The following is a 7,992-nucleotide window of genomic DNA, read 5'->3' on the forward strand; positions in this document are numbered from 1 at the left end:
TCCTCCGGTCAGGTGGCTGTTGTGGCAATCCTAAATTGGGCCGAGTCCAAAGTTAATCAGTTGCCTATGCACACCCAATTATTATTTTCTGAAAGTTTTATTAGTGGGTCATAGGATATTTTGCTAACATACAGACAAAGTTGACTTCAGCATTTAATGGCATTATTTTAAGAACATATTTTTTGCCATCAGTTAGTGTTCAGAGTTTATATTGAACATGACTCTCAGCTACTTCCACTCAAACTTTTATCACAGTATCTAAAATTTGCTGGATTATATATTTTTTGTGTGTTTTCTAACGTTACTTAGCTGTGGTGGCCCTTTTAAATCAAGTTAACTAAAAAAGATTATGATTAGATGTACATCTAATGTTTACTTTGACAGTTTCATTAAAACATGTTCACTGGTTCATTAGGTACCAGTGCTAATGATACAAACACACACAACTACGTATCACAGTTGCCCTTTTGTCTTCAGGGAAGGGAGATTAAAAAAGCAGATCCTCCTCATGGGTGATAATATGCACAGGAAAAGTAAATTTAATTAAATAAACTTGATTATTAAATTTTAAATATTCTGACATGTTATCCTGTCATTTTCATATCCGTTTTAAATTTTAGCAAATTAATTTTAATTTCACAGTTGATTTTTAATTAACAATTTTCTTTATCAAAAGTCAGATTTTATATTATTTAGCATGCATCAGGATATTTTATATTATATTTTTCTCCAATTTTTTTTATTCTATTTCACTAATGGTTTGTGACAGCAGGGTAAGTAGGAGCACCTTACATTAAAAAGTAATCTGAAAACTTTGTCATTGTTGAACCAAAACGCTTCTTGTAAAATGTCAACTTCTTGCAGAGACGTGCAATATGTGACATTCTGGTAAGTTTATTTTCAACTACTTTTTATTGTTTGTCGTCTCTTAAACATTCACATGAAGCAGGGATTCATGATGGCTTTCTGAATTGATTCTAGAATCTAGATGTTTGACTGGTCCTTGTTTTTTTCAGAGTATACATTGCATGCAGTCCATCCATCCATCCATCTATTCATTATCTTCCGCTATTCCAAAGTTGGGTTGAAGGGGCAGCAGCTTGAGCAGGAAGGCCCTGCCATCTCTTTCCACAGCCACCTCTTCCAGCTCTTCTGGGAGGATCCCAAGGCATTCCCAGGCCAACCGAGAGACTACATCTCTCGTGCGTGTCCTGGGTTTTCAACAGGGTCTCCTCCCTGTCGGACATGCCTGAAGCACCTCCCTACGGAGGCACACAGGAAGTATCCTTAGCAGATGCCCGAAGCACCTCAGCTGGCACATTTTGATGTGGAGGAACAGTGGTTCTACTCAGAGTCTCTCCCAGATAACTGAACCTATAACCCTACCTATTAAGGGAGAGTCCAGCTACCCTGTGGAGGAAAATAATTTCAACCACATGTATCAGAATTCTCATTCTTTTGGTCACTACCCAGAGTTTGTGGCCATAGGTGAGGATAGGAACATACTGACCAGCAAATGGAGCTTTGCCTTGTAGCTCGGCTCCCCTTCACCACAATAAACCGGTACAGAGTCTGAAATACTACAGATGCTGCACCAATCCATCTGTCAATCTCATGCTCCATTCTTCCCACACTTGTGAACAAAACCCTGATACTTGAACTCTTCTATTTGAGGCAGAATCTTACCCTCGATCCGAAGAGAGTAATCCACCTTTTTACGACTGAGGACCATGGCCTCAGATTTGGAGGTGCTGATTCTCATCCCAGCCACTTCACACTTGGCTGCGAACTGCTCCAGTGAGAGCTGAAGATCACGGCACGATGATGCCAACAGGACCACATCATACGCAAAAAGCAGAGATGGAATCCTGAGGGCACCAAACCAGACTCCCTCCGATCCCTGGCTGCACTAAGTAATTATGTCCATAAAAGTTATGAACAGAATCTATGACAACGGGCAGCCCTGGCAGAGTCCAGCTCCCACCCTGAAGGGGTCTGACTTACTACCGGCAAAACAAGCCAATCTCCACGTAGTAGCCGGGCCATTAACCGCTTCACTTCCACATGTTTCACAGATGTTTATAACTCTGAAATGATCATTCAGCCCCTGGTGTTTCTCACCACCACTGAGGAGCTGACATCCCAGTTCAACTCTGCTTAAAGACTCTGAATCATGTCGCTCCTGTTAAAACTAAAAAAATCAAAACTCAGAGCAGAACCTTGGCTGAATGACTTCACCAAGGCCGTTAGGCAGCAGTGTAGGAGGGCGGAGCGCAAGTGGAGGAAAGACAGGCTGCAGGTCTCTTTTCAAATACTTAGAGTTGGCGCTGTTATCAGAAAGCAGTAAAAGCTGCTAAATCAAAATACTTTTCTGCTATCATAACCTCAAACAATCACAACCCACGTGTCCTCTTTTCTACCCTAAACTCTGTTCTCCACCTCACTGAACCATCACCTCTGGAAGCCTCGACTGAGCTGTGCGAGAACTTCCCACATTTCTTTTTGGAAAAATTGCGACCACTCGGGCTCTCATTTCCCCTCCAACTCATGACCCATCCATCCCACCTCAATCTATATCTCTATTTGACCATTTTGAACCCATCACTCTATCTTCTCTAGAGCAGGTCATGTGCAGCTTGAAACCTTCTGGTTATCCCTTTGATGTGGTCCCCCCTCGACTACTAAAGGAGGTTTTTCCTACTCTAGGTCTGTCCATTCTTACTATTGTAAATAGCAGTTTATCCACTGGCGTGGTGCCAAAAACCTTTAAACATGCTGCTGTCCAGCCTTTCCTGAAAAAAACAAACCTTGACCCCTCAGTCGTATCCAACTTCCAGCCTGTCTACAAACTCCCATTTGTTTCTAAACTACTGGAGAAAAAAGTTGAGTCCCAGTTGAAGTGTTTCCTGGAGGGTCACACTATCTTAGAGCTATTCCAATCTGGCTTTAAACCTCTCCATAGCACTGAAACTGCCCTACTGAATGTTTTTAATGACATTTTCTTAACCACAGATACCGATGATTCTGTGTTGCTTGTCCTATTGGACCTTACAGCCGCCTTTGACACCATCGACCATGAGATCCTCATTGCTAGGTTGGAGCAGTGGGTGGGCATCACAGGGTCAGCACTCAATTGGTTCAGATCTTACCTCGCTGACAGATCCTTTTGTGTCTCCATCAAGGATTTTAGTTCTGCAGCGGCAGAGCTTAAATGGGGGGTTCCACATTGGTCCATCCTGGGTCCCCTCCTATTCTCTTTATACCTGCTGCCACTTGGCACTATTTTCCGGAAACACAACATATCCTTTCACTTCTACGCCAATGACTGTCAAATTTACTTCCCCCTAAGGCACAATGGTACATGCTCTATTCAACCTCTGCTCGACTGCCTGGCTGACATCAGGGACTGGATGGCTTTAAATTTCTTAAGTTTCAATGAAAAGAAGTCTGAAGTCATGTTGTTCCCTCCCAACGACACAATCACAAACCACTGCATCAACCTTTCCGCTCTAACCCTGTCAGAAAAACAAAGAGTCACTAATCTGGGCGTGATAATGGACCCTTCCCTGAAACTTAACAATCATGTAAACATGATTCTGTTTCACTGTTGGAAGTGAAACTTCACCGGAAACTAAGACGGCTGTCTAAACTGAAGCCCATATTATCCAAAAATAACCTGGAGACAGTAATACATGCATTCGTTATATCTAGGCTTGATTACTGCAATTCACTACTGTTTGGTATCAGTCAGACCTCCTTTGCCCGACTACAACTGGTCCAGAATGCAGCAGCCTGATTTCTAACCAGTACAGGCAAAAGAGAGCACATTACTCCAGTTTTGGCCTCACTGCACTGGCTACCGGTTCACCTTCGAATCCAGTTCAAAATACTACAAATCGCTGAACAGTCCCCCCCCCCCCCCCATCTCTCTGATCTGCTACAGCCGTATGTCCCACCACATTCCCTGAGGTCAGCGGACCAGTTGCTCCTCACAGTTCCAGGAACTCATCTTAAGCACAGAGGAGGTGACAGGGCCTTCTGTAACGAACCACCTAACAGTTGGACCAAAATCACCACACAAAAAGTCAAAATTAAATTATATTTATTTTCAATGTGAAGTATAGCGGATTGGACCGGCTCTGGTACTGGTTCTGGGTTCTGGTTTGGGTTCTGGTTCCGGATCAGGAACGAGTTTATGAGACAGAGATCGGCTAGTGGTCGTGTAGGAGATAATGGAGAGCAAAAGTCAGAATGAGGAAGACCACTAACCGTCTCAGATGAACTTGGGGGTTCTGGAGACTGACGAGGTCCAAACTGATCCGGATTGCTACAAGAGAGGCTGAGTCCGGTGAGGGGCTGCAGCCGGCCGCAGCGACAGGTGGGTGGTGAGTCCGTTGAGTGGAGAGACGTGGTCACACAAGCCAGGGTCCAAAACTGGAGAGCAGAAGACAGGAGGTACAGGAGGAAAAGACGAGGAGGCGATGTCGTGCAGGCAAAGGTCAGAACCGAAAGCAGAAAACGTAATAATCCAAAGGGTCGAGCAAGAGACGATGTCCAGGTGAGTCGTGGGTCCAGGAGCCGGGAGGTCAAGCCAAGAGGGGTGGACAGGAACCAGGAGCAGGACAAGAACGAGGAGACAGGTAAACTATGACAAGGGAACATGAAAGGCTATGGGGGAACAAGGCAGGATCAAGAACGCGAGGTATTTACTTGCAGAGAACTGTTTTCAACTACCGGGCACCAGAGAGAAGAAAGAGTGCAGCTTTTAAAGGGTGAGAGAGACAGGTGCAGCCAGTTGAGTTCAATGAGCCGCTGCTGGCAGCAGTGAAGACAAAACTAAACAACCGTGACATCACCCTCGACCAGCATGTAAAGAAGACAAACTAAAACTCACGTACACAAAACATTACCAGAGCGGACAGAATAAATGAAACTCACAGAAAAGATCTATAGCAAACTTTAAAGAGTGATCAGGGCGACAGAAAATATAATCTATGGAACGTGATTCGTGACACCTTCTCTGTAGCAGGCCCAAGACTTTGGAACGAGTTGCCTCTGCTTGTCAGACAAGCCTCCTCCCTCTCGGTTTTCAAGTCCCGTTTTAAAACCCACTACTATGCAGTAGATTTCAACACCAGATGATTTGTGTTTTGAACCTGTATGCTCCACACTGGTTAGTCGTCATATTTATCATCTGCATCATTTTTTTATGTCTATATTCTGATTACCTCATTTTGTATATTGCTTTGTGTGTTGTTTGTTGTTTTGTCTGTACAGCACTTTGGTTGGCCTTGTTGCTGTTTTAAGTGCTCTATAAATAAAATGGTATGGTATGGTATCTCTCACACCACTTGTATAGGGACCAAACAGCCCATAGCAATGAGTACTCAATCTCTTATTCACGTATCACACCCCACAGTGTACCCCAATGAACCCGGTCAACAGCCTTCTCCAAGTCCACAAAATACATGTACAGGTAGACTGAATGGGCAAACTCCCATGACCCCTCAAGGACCCTAGTGAGGGTAAAGATCTGATCCATTGTTTCATGGCCAGGACAGAACCTGAATTGGTCTCCTGGATTTGAAGTTCAACCAATGATTGGACTCACTTCTCCAGTACCCCTGAATAAACCTTACCAGGGAGCTTAAGGACAGTGACAGTGATGCCCCATTTAATTGGATCACATTCTCCAGTCCCCCTTTTTGAAGAGGGGACCACCACTCCAAACTGCCAATCCACTGGCAATGTCCCCAATGTCCTTGCAATGTTACAAAGGCATGTCAACCAAGACAGCCCCACAACATCCAGAGCCTTAAGGAAATCAAGGTGACTCTCATCAACCCCTGGTGTCTTCCTGCAGCAGAGCATTTTAACTACCTCGGTGATCTCAGCCACTGTTATGGACAGACCAACCCCAATTTCCCCCGACTCAGCTTCCTCCATGGAAGATGTGCCGGTGGAATTGAGGAGGTCCGAGAAATATTTCTTTCACATCCCGACAACATCCATGGTTGCGCTCAACAGCACCCTACCTTCAATAAAAACAGTGTTAGTAAGGTGCTGCTTTCCCCTCCTCAGCTGCTTGATGGCTTGTCAGAATCTCCTCAGAGCTGACCAAGAGTCTCTATCCAAGGCCTCACCCACATCTGAGCTTTTGCAAGGCTGTGGACCGCTTGGCCCTCTGGTAGTCCTAGTAGGGGCAGCTGTGGCTGAGTGGTTAGAGCAGTCGTCCTCCATTGCAAGAGTTGGGGGTTCGAATCCACCAGCAGTCACATGCCAAAGTGTCCATGGGCAAGACACTGAACCCCTCATCGCCTCCAATGTGTGTCCCATCGGTGTATGAATGTGATCTAAAGCTCTGATTAGTCTCTTTAGAATGATTTGTTCAATTATCTTTGTAGAGATCTAGTAGAGAGCTGTATGAATGGGTAAATGAGGCACAGATTGTAGTGTAAAGTGCTTTGAGTATCTGGATAAGATAGAAAGGCACTATATAAGTACAGTCCATTTACTCCTCTACTGCCTCCGAAGTCCCTTTGGCCAACAAGGCCCCAATAGGACTCCTTCTTCAGCTTGACAGCCTCTCTAACCCAGGGTGTCCACTACCAAGTTTGACAATGGCCATCCTTGCGGCCACCAACAACCTTGTGGCCACAGCTTAACGCAGCTACCTCAACAAATGAGGTGCGGAACATAGCCCACTCTGACTCTATGTCCCCCAACCTCAACTGGGATGCGGTTAAAGCTCTCCCGGAATTGTGAGTTGAAGATTTTTCTGTCAGGTTCTTCTGCCAGGCATTCCCAGCAAACCCTCACTACACGTTTGGGTCTACAGGGTCTGTCCGGCATTTTCTCCTGCCATCTGACCCAAGTCACTACCAGGTGGTGAGCAGTTGACAGCTCTGATCTTCTCTTTACCTGAGTGTCCAAAACAAACTGTTGCAAATCAGATGATATGACTACAAAGTTAATCATCGGTCTACAACCTAGGGTGTCCTGGTGCTAAGTACACTTATGCCCTTATGTTCGACCATGATGTTTGTTATGAACAAACTATGACTAGCACAGAAGTCCAACAACAGAACACTGCACGAGTTCAGATCAAAGAGGCTGTTCCTCCCAATCACACCCCTCCAGGTCACATTGTCATTACCCACATGTGCATTGTAGTCCTTCAGCAGAATAAAGGAGTCCCCAGGTGGCGCACCTTTCAGCACCCCCACCAAGGACTCCAGGAAGACTGGATACTCTGAACTGCCATTTGGCATGTAGGCTTGATCTTGACCAATACACATCCTCAGTACTGGGTTACATTAGTACATGTACTGACACAGTCTCCACTATCAGAAATGTTAAAAGCTACCCAAACAGAAAACCTTGGCTGAATGCAGAGGTGCGTACCCTGCTGGAAGCCAGGAACATTGCCTTCAGGTCTGGAAACTCAGAGGAGCTGAGTAGGACAAGAAAAGAGCTGGTTGCTGGTATTAAGAGGGCCAAGGCCACATATGCAAAGAGGATCGAGGGTCAATTCATTTCACAAGACCCTCGGAGCATGTGGAGGGGCATTAAGTGCATAACAGATTATAAAGGAAGGAGTGAACAATGCCCCAAAGACCCATCTCTGCCTGATGCCCTCAACAAGTTCTATGCACGCTTTGAAGACCCGAACAGACCACCCAGCACCAGACTCACCTCACCACTGGATGAAGAGCATCTCAGCGTGACCTCAGCAGAAGTAAGGAGTACCTTCAGGAGGATTAATCCGCACAAAGCAACTGGCCCAGACAACATCCCCGGAAAAGTGTTGAAGGAATGTGCTGATCAGCTCTGTGAGGTGCTGGCAGACATCTTTAACACCTCACTTACCCTGGAGACAGTTCCCACCTGCCTGAAGACTGCCACCATCATCCCAGTCCCAAAAAGCTCTACAGTGACTGGTCTGAATGACTATCGGCCAGTGGCCCTCACCCCGATAGTCGCTAAATGCTT

This window comes from Nematolebias whitei, chromosome 3 (genome assembly GCF_014905685.2).
Source record: "Nematolebias whitei isolate Nwh7 chromosome 3, NemWhi1, whole genome shotgun sequence".
Lineage (NCBI taxonomy): Eukaryota > Metazoa > Chordata > Actinopteri > Cyprinodontiformes > Rivulidae > Nematolebias > Nematolebias whitei.